The sequence below is a fragment of the Bactrocera dorsalis genome, chromosome 3 (assembly GCF_023373825.1).
Source record: "Bactrocera dorsalis isolate Fly_Bdor chromosome 3, ASM2337382v1, whole genome shotgun sequence".
Classification (NCBI taxonomy): domain Eukaryota; kingdom Metazoa; phylum Arthropoda; class Insecta; order Diptera; family Tephritidae; genus Bactrocera; species Bactrocera dorsalis.
The window spans coordinates 75,221,284-75,239,403 of NC_064305.1; the positions used below are offsets into that span (position 1 = coordinate 75,221,284).

An 18,120-nucleotide genomic window follows, 5' to 3' on the forward strand; every position below is an offset into this window, starting at 1 on the left:
ACAAAAAAAAAATAATTATTATTTAATTAAATTTTGCAAACATCTGCTTTTAATTTTTTTCTCAAATTTTTGCACTAAAATTCTATTTCGGTAGTAAAAACCTTTGTATCATTTGAAATTAATAATTTTTTGTTCAAAACTAAATTAAAAAGTTGTAAATATTTAAATTTTGAGATTTTAATTAATTTTTTTTTTTGTTTTTTACATTAATTTATTTTTCCCGGATGGCACAAAAATCCTTTTTTTTATATTCAGTCACTAGTATATTATTTTTCTATTAAGTAATCAACTTCATTTATTTTTAAATTTCAAGTGTTAAATTTTTTTGGTTTTATAATATAAAAAAAAGTATTATTGAAAAAAAAAACGTTTAATACTGAATTGTATTTAAAATAATTTTTTATATAAATTTAATTTTTAATTTATTTTTTTTTATTTCCATTTTAAGCGAGAAAACGTTTCTTGAGGTGTCAACACCAAAAAAAAATTAAGTTGCTCAAAATTTAAGTTAGCCAAATGTATTATATTTTTACTTCAAATTTCAAATTTTTCCCTAAAAAAGTAAAAAAAACAGTTATTTTAATTATGTATATGCGCACAACACATTATTTCAAAACTAAACGCAAATAACTTTATATCATAAAACCTTTATCACGCATGCGCAGTCGATTAAAGACAAAACCTTTTCTAAATGCACACCATATATCACAAACAAACGCATTTCCAATGAATTTTCTACTTTCAGCAAATATTTAACACCGCCAAATTACTGTTTGCTGACAAACAGCTGAAAAAAGTGTTTGCATTTTGTATTTTTACTTATTTCTTTGCTTTTCACCCAGCAATCAACGACGAATTCGCTTGCATTTCCTACATGTCAACAACCAAAAAATGGCAATTTGCCTCTTCCCTTATGCGCTGCGCTTTAGCGTCGTACACTTCACTTTGCACTCTGCACTTTTCGAGCGCATCTTCAACGAAAATGCACTTAAACACTTGGTAAATTGTTGTTTTTGTATTATTTTTCATATGTTGCTGTTTTTGTTTTATTTTTTTATTGTTGTGTTTTTGATTTTTTTTTGTGCTTTCGGAGTGTTTTTTGCCATTCGTTTGTTGTATGTAATTTTGTATTTGTTTTTGTTGTGTTTGTTTACAGCGTTTTTTTCTTTTGTTCGTCGCTCGCTTTGATTTTGGTGTTTTTCTTGCGCTTTTTTGCCTTATTTGCAACACACAAGTTCGCACTTTCGATTTCGTTCACAAGCGCATAACGTTTATCATCTTCTTTATTCGCCTCGTTTTATCGTGGAAATATTTCCTTAACCTTATTTGCTTCAACGCACCAAAAACAAAAAAATATGTAAATTCGTTTCTTTCACTTCGTTTTATTGATTTTAAATTCGTTTCTGACACGCTTTATTATTTTGCTGCTTTATGAAATATTTAGTGAAAAATAATGCGAAAAAAATAATTTGTTTTAAGAAAACCACACGAAAATGCTGAAATTCACCTCAGCGCTCGGCTCCAAGTAGTTTGGCGCTGCCGTTGGAGACTTAGCGCGCAGCCCGTTCACACAGACGTTAAGCGGAGTTGTACTGCCGGATCCGCGTTCGTCGACCCGATCGACACGAACACTGAAAAAGAACTAAACTCACTGCGATCGCCTGACAACGCTGCTCAGCTTCGCTGCCACGACGATGGCGATGGCGATGACGATGACGAAGATCGGCCGAGCACCACCGCCAAATGTGGAAAAATAAAAGAAGCTCCAACTGGCCGTTTTTGTTGTTTGCCATTATTGTTGTTGTTGTGTGCGTTCACAAACTCGCGCGCTTGCTCAGCTGTAAGCTTCGTTTGTTATTGCTGTTGTTGTGTTTTGGCCAACAACATTCGGTTGTGTTTGAAGCGCGTTGCGAAGGTGTTGAGCGCCATGCAAAACCGCGTTAAACAGCTGAGCGTACACACCTGCCTTACTGGCTTTCGTATTGCTGTTGTTGTTGTGCCAACATGTTGCGTTTGGCGGCCAAAGCGCCAGTGTTGCACAAACTTTTCGTCTGCTCACGAATTGTCACTTTACATAATAGTGTTTTTCCAACGTTTGTTGCTGTTGTTTTTGTATTTTCACACGTCACGCTGACTCTGCAATATTTGCCGTCTTCACTTGCTCGGTGCGATCTGCCTTGACGACCTTGACTTCCTTCATCATCTCACATTTAACACTTGTTTGTTTACACACACTTTTTTAGTGTCTTTTTTGTTGCTGTGCTGTTGATAGAAATTTTTACGGAAGCATTACCGGGCGGTTTATCGACACTCATATATTGTTGTTGTTGTTATTGTTGGATTTTTTGTTTGTCTGCTCTTAGTTTCCCATTGGTGCCAACTTCTTAGTTCACCGCTTGTAGGTGATAATAATAGTGCTTTTGTTGGCATATTGTTGTTATTGTTATTGTAGCTGAAGCTATTTGTTAATTGTCGTTTTGTTGTAGCGCAATTCGCATTGGAGCTTAGCATTTTGGCGTTGAGCGGAAAAGTTGGAGCATAACCAAATTATAGGTTATTACTCGGCAAATTTTGTTTGTTGCGATTATTTGGATCAGGTATTCTAGGAAATTTTGCTGTTTTGTGTGCAAGTCATGGGTATATATATACATATATATATACATACATATATATGTATATGCAAAACATACAGTTTAATTGGAAGCGGTCTTTAAAAAGAGCAGTAAGAAGAATGTTGAGATTTGAAGTATGCATTTAATTGGCAATAAACCACCATAAAATAAATGATTACCAGATTCTACCTACATATGTATGACAGTTATTGACAAATAAGGAAGTGATGCTTCGCATGTAACCGAACATTTAGGGATTTGTACTATGTATAGTATAACGCTCTTCTCCCAGCGAAGCCCAAAAGGTGCGATGAACGAGATAAGGAAAGCCTTGAGCCAAACACTATATTTAATAATTAATATTTAAAGCTTGAATTTCCGAAGTGTGCTTCGCTCGACCAAAACGAAAATTAACTGAAAATTCGACTTGATTTTGTTCGAATTTTCGCAGTTGTAGCATTATTTCAGTAAAATTTTTCAGCTTTTGCAGACATCTCAATACAATTTTTTTTATAGAAATGAATCAAGACTTTCTGCGGAGTTCTTCCTCTTCATTGCTGGCGTAGACACCGCTTACGCGATTATAGCCGAGTTAACAACAGCGCGCCAGTCGTTTCTTCTTTTCGCTACGTGGCGCCAATTGGATATTCCAAGCGAAGCCAGGTTCTTTTTGCGGAGTTGGTGGGTGTATTATCGTGGTACAAAAACCAAAAGTTGTAGGCTTATGCTTCCGGCCCCTTTTTACGAATAGCCATACTCAAACTACGCACAACTCCTAAATAGTATTCCTTTTTGAAAGATTTCGATCGAAAGGAATTCAGAGTGCACCACATTTCTGTAATCCAAGAAAACTGTCAAACATAACCTTGATTTTTGACCTGCTTTGATGTCGTTTTTCGTTTTTGGCTAACCTTTGCAAATATATATTCAAGACTCATCGCCAGTAATAATACATTTCATGGCATTCTGTTATTAGGGAAACATTGTTTCACAGATGTTGATGGGACGCTGGTTTTAAAAAAAAATTTAATAATTTGGAACCAACAGTGCTTTCACATTTATTAGGTCTATTCCGACGATGCCCGTAAAATCACTGCCAGCTAATCGTCGATTCTCAATGCACACAAGCCTTTATTTTATTGACGTGTTGATTATCAGTTGATATGGATGGTAATCCTTGTTGTGATTCGGGCTTTCTCGCGACAAACAATTGTCACCGAAGGCTTTTTCAATATTCTGAACTTTATGTACTTTACAAAGACCAGCGTAGGCTTAACACCAATGATTGTTTTGATGTGACTCACCTAGGAAAAAAAAACAATTCGACAAATGTCTTTCCGAGCGAAATTTAAATTACAAAATCTTATTATTTTTTGGTCACAGTAGTATACACACCAACATAGAATATATTCATATCAAGGGTGTTTTTCATATGAGTAGTTTTAAATTACTCAATACTTTTTTCATAGTAGGTCGTTTTGACCGCTGTTAGATGATAAGTTTGCTCTGCGAGTATTAACCTGATTCAACCCTTTAGGCCGGAACAACGTTTGAATATCGTGCAAATTTATTACCAAAATAATGGTTTAGTTCGACACAATCGTCCACAAGAGCAATTAATTCGATCAACTATAGATCGGTTTCATTGGGTACAAAACCCAATTGTCACAAGAAAGTTTGTAAAGCATTGTTCATCTCAGGCTATAACATTTTCTCATATTTCTGGCAAATTGTGAGTTTTTTCTCAAAAGAACCGCGCCGGATTGTCGACTTGGAAAAAACGATAGAAAGCACGACCAAGAAGCAAAACTTTCTAGGCGCTGAGAAGTTGCTGGTTTCACTCGGTTTAAACAGCTTATATAATATTATACCGCGCTCTTTTGATCCCACTACTTACAGAGCATTACCTTGGCGTCATGGGTAATTGTCATTGGATTGTTCGTAAAGCGTTCATTTTTTACCAACAGACACAATCCGGTATAAAACTGACACAATTCTGATTTTTTTAAGCGTTCAGGCAGCATTTCTGACATGTAATCTCGTTTTTTTTCTGGAGACTCCAGCTCTGAAAGTATTCGACGCTGGAAGGACCAAGTGGAGAAGCACCTGGCTTCGCTTGGAATATCCAATTGGCGTCAAACAGCGAAAAAGAAGAAACGACTGGCGCGCTGTTGTTAACTCGGCTATAATCGCGTAAGCGGTGTCTACGCCTAAGAAGAAGAACATATCGTTTTTCAATGCCTCTTGGCTTTAATGCCCTTGTCTTTGAAAATATCCGTTGGAAAGATTAGGTGGAGAAGGACTTGCCTAAACTTGGAATCTCCAATTGGCGTCAAACAGCGAAAAGGAAGAACGACTGTCACGGCTATAACTGCGTATGCGGCATCTATGCCAATCAAGAAGAAGAAGAAACATTAGCACTGACGGAGGTTTTAAGCACGGTTGAAAAAAAAATGCTCATTACAAGAACTTGATTTCTATCGTTCAGTTTGTATGAAAGCTATATGATATAGAAATCCGATCTGAACTATTTCTTTGGAGATTGGACCATTGCTTTTGACAATAATTCGTGGCGAAATTCGAGAAAATATCTCGTCAAATAAAATGTTTTCTATGCAAGGATTTGATTTTTCTCATTGAATTTGCATGACAGCTATATAAAATATTGATCAAATCTAAACAATACGTAGGGAACTTATGGTATTGTCTGGGGCAGTAATCTATGCCAAATCACGTTAAGATATTTTGTCAAAGAAACAGTTTTTCTATACAAGGACTAGACATTAAACGACTAGTTTGTATGGCAGCTATATGCTATAGTGGTCGATGTAGACGTTTTCGACATGTTGGCAGTTTTTTACGAAGAAAAGAAGGTGTGCAAAATTTCTGCTCGAAGTCCCGAAAACTGAAGGAATGGTTCGCGCATAAACAGCCAGAGAGACCGACATAGCTGCATTAGCCGACATGGCTAAATGAACCGAGCTTGTGAAGCTCATCGTTTATGTATATATCTACCATAATTACCATAGAGTCTCCAATGTTTCCTTCGGGGTGTTACAAACTTCGTGCAAACTTAGATGAGTAGTTCGAGAATGAATATTTCAAATTCTACTACGCTTACTTATCTTCTCTACATTTCACTTTTAATCTTGAATTTATCATGAAAAATTTAGTTTTTGGCAGACAAAATAATGATCTAATTGGCTTAATATGCATTAAATATGCATATGAAGCAAGCGTAATTGCGAGTAAATTTCCAAAAATATCCGTCGCTATTAAATGCGCTCCATAAATATACCGTAAATTCCATTCAATTACAAAGCACATAAATAATGCCACATTTGCTAGAAAAAGCACGCAGGCACACCAAACCGCCACCAGCGAAAGTGTGAGTGCGTGTGTGGTGTAAAAATAGATCATGCTGTTCATTTCGGTTATAAATGTGTGAGTGTGTATAAATTGTAGCCTATAAGTATGCAATGCATTTATGACATTAATTTCCATAATTACACTGTTGGTCAACAATTTAATGTCGCATCATAAACAAATGCATGTGTTGTAAATAAAATTAATGACCGGCTTACAGCAGTTGTTGCTGTTGTTGTTTTATGATTGTTATTGTTTTCATTCGGTTATTATTATTATAATTTTGCGCCAAGTAAATTGTATTGCGCTTACTTGGCCGCCTGTGGACACCATCATTTTTGCATAAATTTGTTCGCCACAGCGGTGGCAACAACAAAACAAACATAACAACAACAGTAGCACAACAAACAGCTGGACATTTTGTGGCAAGCTGTAGATATGTAGCAAGTTGGAGGGGTAGCCCTGCGTGCTGCGGGGCATTGACTTGATGGCGAGAAGAGACCGCAAGTAAAAATAACTCAATTCGAGAAAGCGTTTCAGTTCGAGCAAAAGAGGTCATATTAATTGTGTATGTTCGGCTATGTGTGTGTGTGTGTGTTTGTGTGTAAATATAATTTCAAATAACTCGGCTCTGAGATTGCATTGCCGGCCAAGGACACATACAAACTATGAAATAGACGGAGTGCAGATGGTTTTCTAGCGGCTGTTGGCGTATTTTTGTTGAAGCGGTGTAAAGAGAGAATGAGAAAATGTTAGGATAGGAAATAAAATGTAAGTAATAAACCGCCAACCTTTGAAAAATAGAGTAAATAAACGAAAAAGTCAAAGTAGCACAAAGAAAAGGTTCGAAGTTAGACTTAAATGGCAAGGAATAAATATGAAAAAATATCAAAAAACAAAAACAGCTTAACTGCTTTTGAAAAAAACCTATAATACCCTTCACAGATGCATTTATTATAGGATTTAATGACAAAAACTAATTTTTCTTGATTTTGAGCAATCAGTTTGTATGACAACTATATGTTATAATAGACCGATTTGCACAATATGCTCGCAGATTGTGGCGCTATCATAGGAAATAGTACATGTCAAATTTCGTGAAGATAACTTGCGAAGTAAAAAAGTTTTTCATACAATAACTTGATTTTCATTGGTTGGATTATATGGCAGCCATATGCTATAGTATACCGATTTAAACAATTTCTTCGCAGATTGTACAGTAGCTTTGGAAAACAATGCACTCCAAATTTTGTGAAGATATCTCTTAAAATAAAAAAGTTATTCATACAAGGACTAGATTATGATCGGGTCTTTTATATGGCAGCTTTATCCCATAGTGATCTGATTTCGGCGGTTTCCACCGAGGAGCAGTTTCTTGGTAAAAATAGGGCATGTGCACAATTTCATGTTGATATCTTGAAAACTAAGGGAGTAATTCGCCTATATGCAGACAGATATACCGTTGCAGACAGAATACTCGTATTCACATATCTTTTCAGAATAAGAAACTACAAGCAAAGTAGTGTGAGTGAGCAATAACATGAAGAAATAGATATAAAATCTTGAATCCGAGCTGAATTTAAGGCTAAAATTTATGCGAATCATCCAGCCACACTCACAGATCATCAGGCTAAAGTGTATAAGAAATGATGGCTAAATCTTTCAATACGTAAGCGATTGTATACATACATACACCTCCATGATATAAGTATATACGTATATATATATCTTCCGCAACCATGGTCGCCGCTACGCTCGCAGCTATAAAAGCTCATAAAATTGCGCGACAAAATGCAAAGCCTGCAAAAATCATTAAATTCCGTTTAGCGCCAAAAACTGTGCTACCCAAACATACCGACACGTAAACACACATATACAGTTATACAGCTACCCAAACGTTAGAGTCGTGTGACTTGCGGTCGCTTTGGTGACTGTTTTGCTGGCCGCTTTCGCTGCCGTCTCCTATCCACTGGCAAATTTAATTATAAATAGGCAACAAAGGCAGTTTGCTCACCCTCCATGCCTTGTCCGCTTCGGTATTTCTATTATTTTGACGACCACAATGACATTTGAAGGGTATGGCTGTGGTTGTGTCTGTGTCTGTGGCTGGCAGAGATCAGTCGGCTTACTTTGACTTGCTTCCTGTTTTTCTACGTCTAGTATTTTATTGCCTGCTTTCGCCTTGGAGACGACATTGACAAGGGTCATGGGGTCACAGCGAAAAGAAGAACAACAACAAAAAATATGTAAGAAATAAATAACGGAATACAATAATTGACATAAAGGCGTTGCATAAAAGTAATGAAATAATGGGAAGTGTAACTAAGTCTTAGGAGCTACGCTGCACATGGTACGTATATGGTATATAGGCATGTATTAAATATGTATGGTATATACTTGTATATAGGGTGTATTTTAATCTGTAATATAATTAGGAGGCAGCACCAATATATATTAGATTTATAGGGTTCCTTTGTGTTATTCAATTCCTTACATAATCAACTATAAAGCTCTAAGCTTCCATTACAGTAAAATATTAGAAATACTTAAGTATATAAAAGTTTTGCTATAGCTGAATTTACAGTTCCCAAAAAATTATTATAAATTCGTTAAAAGAATTCTGAGAAACACCAGTTATGTTTAATAAATATGGAAAGACAAACTTCGCGAATACTTAAAGTACGAGGCATGGCAATTAAGTAATGAGACTGATTCCATAAAAACCGTATATTTGAAAATTATTCTACAACTCTGCCATTCCCTTCAAAGTAGTCCCCTTGGGCAGCTATACAGCGATTCCAGCGCGTTTTCCATGCTTCGTAACATTTCTGGAACGCTTCGACTGAGATTACCGCGAGCACCCTCGTCACGGCCGCCTGAATGTCCGAAATCGACTCAAAATAGGTTCCTTTGACCACCGAATTTGTTTTAGGAATCAAAAAATAGTCACAGGGTGACATGTCGGGCGAATAAGGCGGCTGTTGCAACCTCGCGATCTCTTTAGAGGCCAAATTCTGGGACACGCTGAGGGCGGTGTGGCACGGCGCGTTGTTGTGATGAAGGATCCAGTTACGAGCGATGTGTGGGCACACCCTGTTGACTCGTTTTCGCAATCTTTCGAATACTTGGCAATAGTAGACTTGATTCACAGTTTTCCACGGTGGAACGAATTCTTTGTGGACGATTTCACGGTTATCAAAAAAGGCAATAATCATCGTTTTCACCTTCGACTTGCTCATGTGAGCTTTTTTCGGGCGGGGGGCGCGTGGAGACAACCATTGTGAGCTGGGGCACAACTACGATCACTATCACCATACACTCTTACAATTTTAGCGTACGTTTCCGAAGCTGTTTCGCCCAATTTGACTAATCGAGATAGATATAGAGTTATATATATATATAAATGATCAGGATGACGAGAAAAGTTTAAATCCGGTTGACTGTCTGTCTGTCTGTCTGTCCGTCTATTCGTGAAAGCTGTAAGTTGAGTAAAAATTGAGATATCTTAATGAGACTTGGTATGTGAGTTCCTAATAATTTTTTTAAATTTTTCGTATGCCAACTTATGGCCAAAAATTTTTCAAATCCAACCTAAACTGTTCAAGCACCTAGGCACTTAATATCTAGACTCCACTATCTATAGTTGACTTTTCACTGAAAATATCGGCCAATGTATAGGATATATAGTACAATTCAAATTCAAAGAGAATCCCTTCCTGACAATGGTAACTCTGTTTGCTAATAATGGGTTGAATGCCTAAGCATAACAGTGTATCTTTGCGCCGAAAACAGCTAAAATTGGGCGATAATTTGACCGAGTCCTAGGATTTTCGAAAATCCTGCTGAATTTACTACATATGATTGGTGATTGTATGTGAGGTACCTCCATGAGACCCTGTGAACATTTTATTGGTATATGTCATGATAATAGTTAATACATTCCAAATCAATATTACCGGAGCATAAACATGATGCACCAAACCACGAATATCGAAAACAACACTAAACATCACCTTAATTTTCAAGTGGGCTTGGCGTGGTTTTTGGTATCAGCTAGTTTTTTTCCTTCTATTCAGATGATTGTTGGATGTATTTCGTCTATCCAAAGGGAACTGTATACGTCCCTTTTTGAAAAAATTTAGTCTTATCGGCACGAGTCGAGCGAGAACGCGTTTCATACCCAAAATATCTACCAAAATCAGCTCTCTTGTCAACTCTCAAACGCTTCACGGATGATTTTCAAGTTTTTTAATATTTTCATCAGTTGAAGGTCGTCCAGAACGAGATATGTCTTCAGGGACCTCTCGAACGTCTTTGTAACATTCATCGATTTCGCACACGAAATTTGGTTCTAAATACAAAATTTGAGAAAATTTTTTTTGGTCGATATTTTTAACCATTGTAAAATTCAGAATGCTCTCTGAGGTTCAGCGAGTTAAGCAGTGCTGTAAACAAACTGGTTGAGAGATCGCGCTCATATTGGCATAGTAATTCAGGACAGTTCTATCAACTTAGCAAAATAAATTTTTTTGAAATATCATTTACTTAAATTACATTTGTTTACTTATCTGTCAGAATGTATGTACCATTTTTGAACAATTCGCGATGTAAAGGCTAATTTATGCATTTTATAGAAGAGAATAATTTTTTTGGCCTTCTGTGGCATAATCGCCCATAATTTTATGCATAAAAGCACTTTACTACTTTACTGTTTCTTTTTTTTTAATTTTCTAGACCTTAATGCGTCACTGCAGCATTTTTATAACATTAAAATAAGCCACTCAGCTGAAGTAGCCTATAAATAAGTGCTTCTTATAATGCAACCTTACATTCGTTATATTTATAACCGTTTTATAAACGTCTGACATTTTATTTATACTGTTTAAAAATAAGTAAAAGTTTACGTAAAATCAGCTAAATATAACGCACAACATGAAATTTTAATGCATTAAGTGGGAGTATTCGTCAATTAGCTTGCATATCCGATGACGTAGCGCCGGTAAGTATGCAACAAAAAAATGCGAATACTTTGTGAGTGACCTTGGCGCACACACTTATCTTAAATTTCTTATTTGAAAGGGTCATATACTTAGAAATGAATGCATACACATACACATATGCGTTTTCAAGTGCAAAAACACATGCATAGAAAAATACATACATACATAAGTATATTGTATGTGTACCTGAGTGCCAAATAAAAGTGAATGTACGCATTTGTACCAAAGCGACGCGCCACAAAACACACGTCGCACTCCCACACCCTTGCTCGACACTCAATTACTGGTGCGTTTGTATGTGTTCAAGTGTTCATAATTAAGTTTACGTCTTAAGTCGCGACGATTATGTCATCACCTTATTGGCAGGGCTTCCGACTTGAACGCACTCCAGCGCGCTCACATTAGCGAGCGAAGGCAGCAACAGCTTGCGCGGAATTTTCACCAAAAAAAGGAAAGAAAAAGTTGAAGAGAGGGTGTTTGCCATGCACACACACACATACACCACTTTAGACAAAGAAACGCAAATACAAATTTACTGACGAAGGGAGAACTAAGTGGCAGGACACAGGTTGGCGTTGCAGGAACAAATACAGCGAGTGCGATGCTGCCAATTAACGCTCAAATGCGCATATATATATATATATGCATATAAACAATATTTTTAACAGCGACGTTGACCTCAGCGTTGACTTCAGGCAGCGCTGTTTGCTGGCATTTGATGACGTCAGCAAAAAGTGAGTGTATGGAAAATATTTGCGTGTGTATTGGTGAGTATTTGTATTTGTTGTGTGTGAGTTAATCTGAACAAATACGAAAAAAATGTCTGCAAACCCAGCAGAGAAAAATTGTGGAACGTAGGTATAGTAAAACAATTTTTAAGATTTTAAAAATGAGAAATTTTTTTGAAGAATTTTAAATTTTCAAATTTCATAAAATAAAATGAATTTTTTCATTTTTAGAAAATTAAAAAAATATGAAATATTATATCTAATGACAAAAAGAGTGTATTTCTGCTATTGGATGCCCCCAAAATAAACCTAAGTTGGGTCAGTTATAGGACTCCCTTCATCATCTTCATTATTTCCTATGAGCACTATTCTCCTAATATTATTCTATATTTTCATAAAAGTTGGTAAAATATTCATATTAGATGAAATAAGAACGTCCAAAACATAGCTTCAGTACTATATTGTCATTCATTCTCATTATAAATAATGCGGGGGGTCGAAAGTGTCAAAAATAATTTTCAATTCGCAATTCATCATATTTCCTTAGAAGATTTACTGCAAAGAGAGCCTAGCAATCGAGTCTTTCATGGAGGGCAAATTTGAAGGAGAAGGTAATAAAGATATCTGTTGCCTTACACTGTTGTAGAGAAACTCTTGGGAAGAGGTAAGGTCACAGACGACATTTTGGTTTTACGAAACTGTAGTCCAACCAATAATATTTTATTCATTTGCTGGAGGACGCTTGGAAAGTGACGCTCGCTGAAAAGCTGGTTCTCATTGCCATCTTTGGTGTGCTATGAACAACATCACTAATTAAATTGAATCTAATTCTACAAATATAACATATCCATAAGGCTCCAAAACCGCTGTAACACTCAAGGAAGCTGGGTACATGAAAGATTCCAAATTGCGACATTATGAAATTTTCTTGATAACTTAAGTTGCAGATACTACTCATAGCTCTTTCTTTGCTCACATATGCTCACATACTGTCGATTAATATGTGGAGGGGGCGAAACTGCTGGAGAATAGTCTCCGTGAGCGTTTCCGATAGCATCAAGCTACTTTATTAGCCTGTTTAGATGAAATCAAGATAGGAACTGATTGGAAAACGAGTTTGGTATCCATTGTCCTCTTGTGTTCTAGCGCCGGACCTCTAGATTTCGCTGGTAAACAACTAGCCCCAGTACAACTGCGAGACCCTTTTGACGCAGTGTAAATCGCAGGAGATCCACTGAACTAGTTTTCATTAACCTTAAATCAAACTATCAAAGTTGAATGGGGGAAGGTGAGGTGGAAACTTTCTGACATTTTTTTCATCATTGTCCAACTTTTGCAAGACTAAGGTTGAAGCATTTCAATAGTAATATCTTTAGCGAACTAGAAGACAAAACATAAATTGACATTAGACACCAATTTGAGCACTTTGTCGAATTTCAGGAGAATATATATACAGTACCTTCGAGCAAAGCTCGGCTGGGCAAACAACGACTACATGATCCCACTTTTCAACTGGGAAAGAAGATTCAAAATAAGCATAGAAAAAAATGGCTGCCGGAAAGGTATGTTAGCTACGCTTAGGTCTTTGCTATTGAAAAAGCTGCAGAGCTGGCCTCTAATGTACCTGCCGGAAATTCCGAAGTCAACATCTAGGCCAGAAGTGCATATTGGCCAGAAGTGCTTTGGGAAGCATGGCAGCAGTAGAAAGTGTTGCCAAAAGCAAGCAACTTCAAGGGCAATGAAATGACAAAAGTACACAAAATTCTTATTGCCACTCGATTGAAGAGACTGTAGGAATATGATGAGAATGCTAACTGATCACTGTCTGGTGGCGTCATACTCCCGGAGGATGAGGCTGATAGAACGAGAAGACTGCAGGAAATGTCTAGAGCATGGCACCAGGGAAACAATGGAGCGTCTCTTGTGCACTTTTTCCGCATTGGCAAGACTATACTGGAAGAGGTATCGATCTTGAAGCCGCAGAGTCTGTTAAAAATTCGCCTAGCAACTGAACTCCATCTGGTATTGCAAAGCACCAAACTGGTCTATACGTGGCTTATTGGCTTACCAGATTAACCTAACCTAACCTAACCTATATACGTATCACAATAGATCACCGTTCTCAGCTGCTAAAGTGGAAGCCGTTTGTGGAACGATCTTTTAAACTAATCTAACCCCTAAAATAAGTCTTTCAGCGTATTTTCTCATTATTATTAATTTGCTGTCATAAATTTGTCAAAAGTGAAGAAGAAAATTGCGTATTTTACCATCATAGGTTATTACTGAGAGTGGTAGGGGTAATAAAGCTTGCCTACATCAGGCAATGAAAATGTGAAACAATTTTTAATAAATCTGTGTATCTACTTATTGAGCTTGTCAATTTTCCTTCATTAATCCAAACAGATAACACTGTCATACCAACAAGTACAAGTACAAGTGTCAAAATTACAAACAACCAGTTTCGTATATGGGCTGAGTTGAGGAGTATGCGCTCTCCCAATTCAAAATGTTTTGTTCACCTACATAAAGTCATATTGTGTACGTGTCAGCTTGCAGGTATTTTACACAGTGAGTGATGTCATATGTTGTAAATGATAAGCCATTTGATGTAAGACAAATAGTAAGCGGAAGCGAACTCACTTCGCACACTCAATATATTTCAACAAAGAGCGTAACATAGTTTTCTCTTCACTTTGCGCATCTCTCTTAAATCGCTTGTATATATGCTACACACTACACATAAACATATAATTTTTGTGAGCGTTGCATACTTTTTGGCGTTTTGGCTTACACACGTGAAAATATTGCCGATAACTGCTGTAAGAGCATTTCCGCTATTTATAGACAAACATTTGTATGTTTATATGTGTTTATGTGTCGGCGAGTCATTCGTTGCTGAGGACAGCTGGCGAAATGTTGCTGCCTCAGCGGTATTTATGGTGCCACCATATGGAGTGAAAAGTGGCATGATAGCGAAATACGGACCATATGGTTGGTATGGCAAGCGTATTATAGTTAAGCGTGCTAGCAATAAGCATTGTAACATATTTGTACAGCACTTACAAGCAACAAACACACACACCCACACTTACATAAACAAATACATACACAAGTCCACACACTTAAATTTATAAATCGCATTTGCAGCGCAGGAAAGGGTCTCCTCCCATTACATGAAAGCGTTTTCAAAAGGAATTTGTAAAAATTTCTTACACACACATACTGACACACATATGTATATAAGTATAATCGTAGCCTTCCACTTGCATTGTTGTGATTTGCTATTGAGGAAAATAAACAGTTGTTGAACTCACTCAATCATTTCAAGTTTGTCAAATTTATTGTGTAATAAAATCGAATTTCGCGTCAACGCAAATGTAAAATCAAAGGAAACGAACGAAATTGAATCGAGCAAAATATTTCGATATTCTGTTTACTAGCGCTTTGCATTACTCTGAGTTATTGGTGTAAAAGTGCTGCTGCATCGCTTCTTGTATTTTTGAAATATTTTGTAACTTTTGCAATTTTGTATGCATTTTTGTAGTCAGAGAGTGGATAATCAAATAGTATTGATCTGTAATATGCATTACAAAAATAAGTTTCCTTTGAATATAGTTTTATTACTTAACTAATTGCCTAAAATTTTCATAAGCTGATTCCAATGAGCCTTTGGCGGTGGTAGAAGGAGCTTTGATTTAGGGGACTTTTCTAATTATAATTATTTCAAATCCAAAAACAAACAAAACACATTACATATAATGATAGATGAATATAGATAATGAGCGAAGAACTCGTTCAAATTTTGATTCTGAAGGCTGCCTCAAAGAAAAGTAAATTTTTGTGAAAAAGATGATCGAGAAGATCTGCAGGAAATATCTAGAGCAGGGCATTAGGAAAACAATGGAGCATCTCTTGGGCACTTGTTTCGTATTGGCAAGACTACGCTGTAAATATCTGGGGTCCCCACAGTATGATACATTGGAAGAGGTATCGATAGCCAGGCCATAGTTTCTGTTGAAATTCGCGTCAATCGCAGACTTCCTAAAAGATAACTACTCCTCATGGACTTAGCATCTGAACTCCATCTGGTATCCCAAAGGACTAAATCTGGTCCATATGTAGCGCATTGGCCTACCAGACTAGCCTAACATTTATGAAAAATCGGCTACCCCGAAGCTAATACACCCTTCACAGGGGCATTTCTTTTAGTAACTATGTGTTTAAGATACCTCGTCAAATACGAAAGTTTTCCATACAAGAACTTGATTCTGATCGTTCGGTTTATATGGCAGCTATATGCTATAGTGATCCGATTTGAACAAGTTCTTCTGATACTAAGAACAATAACTCATATTTCCATACTCGATCAATACTAGATTCCGATCATTCAGTTCCTATAGCAGCTATATGCTATATTAAGCCGATTTGAACAATTTCTTCGCATATTACATTATTATCTTAGAAAATAACCTGTGCAAACTTTTGTGAAGATACATTGTCAAATGTGAAAGCTTTCCATACAAGAACTTGATTCCGATCGTTCAGTTTGTATGGCAGCTATATGTTATAGTGGTCCGATATCGGCAGTTCCGACAAATGAGCAGCTTCTTGAAGAGAAAAAGACATTTACAAAATTTCGAAACGATAACTTAAAAACTGAGGGACTAGTTCGTATATATACAGACGGATGGACGGACAGACAGACAGACGCACATGGCTAAATCGACTCAACTGAACATACTGATCATTTATATATACATATGTATACTTTATAGGGTCTCCGACGCTTCCTTCACTCTCCATTCCTTCCACTTTTGGATGTATGTATAGAAATTTAACGCCATAAAAGACTTGAATTTATTATATATTTCTAGCGATTTTTGCCGTCATGTATTTTCAACTTTATTTGTGTGTGTTTTGTTGACAATTGTGGTTAGTACTGAGGTCAATGACACCGCATGGTCAGCGGTTAGTGTGACAACTTGTCCACTTGACAATAACAGTGAAATATCAACTTGTGCCACATCACATTGATAATTCCTATATACTGGATACTTTGATGTGGTCCGATGTGCAAAAGCTGAAATGCTTCCTTGTGCTAGCCATATACACACAGATACTTAGAAGCACGTATTTACCGACTTTGACTTTTTCCAGTGAAAACCAACATTGTGCGTTGTTACAGAAAATCTCATATTAACATTACAACAACAAGAACAGGGAATATGTGTTTTTGCTTGTGACCAAGTGTGTAGAAGCTTGTGGCATGTGTGACTGAAGACATGTCTAATGAGATCGTATATTCGCCTCAAGCTATCTCCTCACCACTACAGTCAACAGTTACGATTGCTTTGTAGCATGCTTTTAGGGAAAATTTTGCTTTGCAATGAACATGTACTGATTTTCCAAACAATCGAAGCAATAATCAGATTATATTATTTTGTATAAAGTTTTCGGGATCCCGTTAAATTTCGGGATTATTAAAATTTTAATTCAAATAAGAATAAGATACCAGCATCCGAAATTTCTGGACTACAATGTTAACTTTTTGGATTGATTTTTCTTGATGTTTCTTTTGAATGCATTAAATAAAAAGAAAGTTGAGGGTCCCGAGACCGAAATTTTGAGACAAAAGAAGTTTTCAGATTCCGTAAATTTTCGGGACTGCTAAAACGTGTATTCAAATTTATTGAATCTTATATTAAATATGAAAATTGAGAAATCCGGGATTTGAAAAACAAAATTAAATTGTCGTTATCCCGTAAAATTTCGGTTCTTTTAAGACGTCCTATATTGCAGCTATTTTTTATATTTAATACATTTATTTATAGTATATTAAAAGAAAATGATAATTCATCAATCTCAAGTTTCGGGACTTCAAAATTAAGATTTCGGGATCCCGTAAAATTTCGGGATTATTAAAATTTGTTTTCGAGCTAGTTTTTTTATATTCAACGCACTTATTTATATAAAGTTTTGCGGATCCCGTAAATTTCGGGATTATTAAAATAAGTATTAAATGTGTTTTTTTATTATGAGCTTATATTGTATAAAAATGGCTAAATTTTCGGTACACCAAAATAAAGGTTTCGGTACTATTAAATTTTTATATTTCCTGCATTTCCAGCAGGGTGTCTACACTTGCATATACACATCTATATCTATACACTTGTCTGCATGTGCAGACACTTAGCTTCGTGCCAGCAAAATCTCACAGTAACATGGAAACTGTGGTCAAATATATTTATGCACACTCCCATGCATTCGTTTGTATGTGTGTGTTAAGTCATGAGTTTATGCAGTCGTTTCCGTGTTGTTGTAAACGCTCTCTTGTTTATTTATTTGTTTAGCCAAAAGTAATAAACTTTAATATCCAACACTCATAAGTGAGATTTACGACTTAGATGTGAATAA

General features: G+C 36.3%; 1 protein-coding gene across 2 annotated transcripts in view; it reads right to left on the bottom strand.

Moving 5' to 3' along the window:
• LOC105229187 (uncharacterized) overlaps positions 1–18,120 on the bottom strand; it is a 226,675-nt gene that overhangs the window by 169,705 nt on the left and 38,850 nt on the right. Inside the window, exon 1 of one of the 2 annotated variants that reach the window (XM_049453425.1) lies at positions 1,508–1,685. The exons of the other annotated variant lie outside the window; for it this stretch is intronic. The gene's annotated coding sequence lies outside the window, so the exon portion shown is untranslated. Of the gene's footprint in view, positions 1–1,507; positions 1,686–18,120 lie in introns of those variants that run through there. 2 annotated transcript variants of the gene reach the window in all.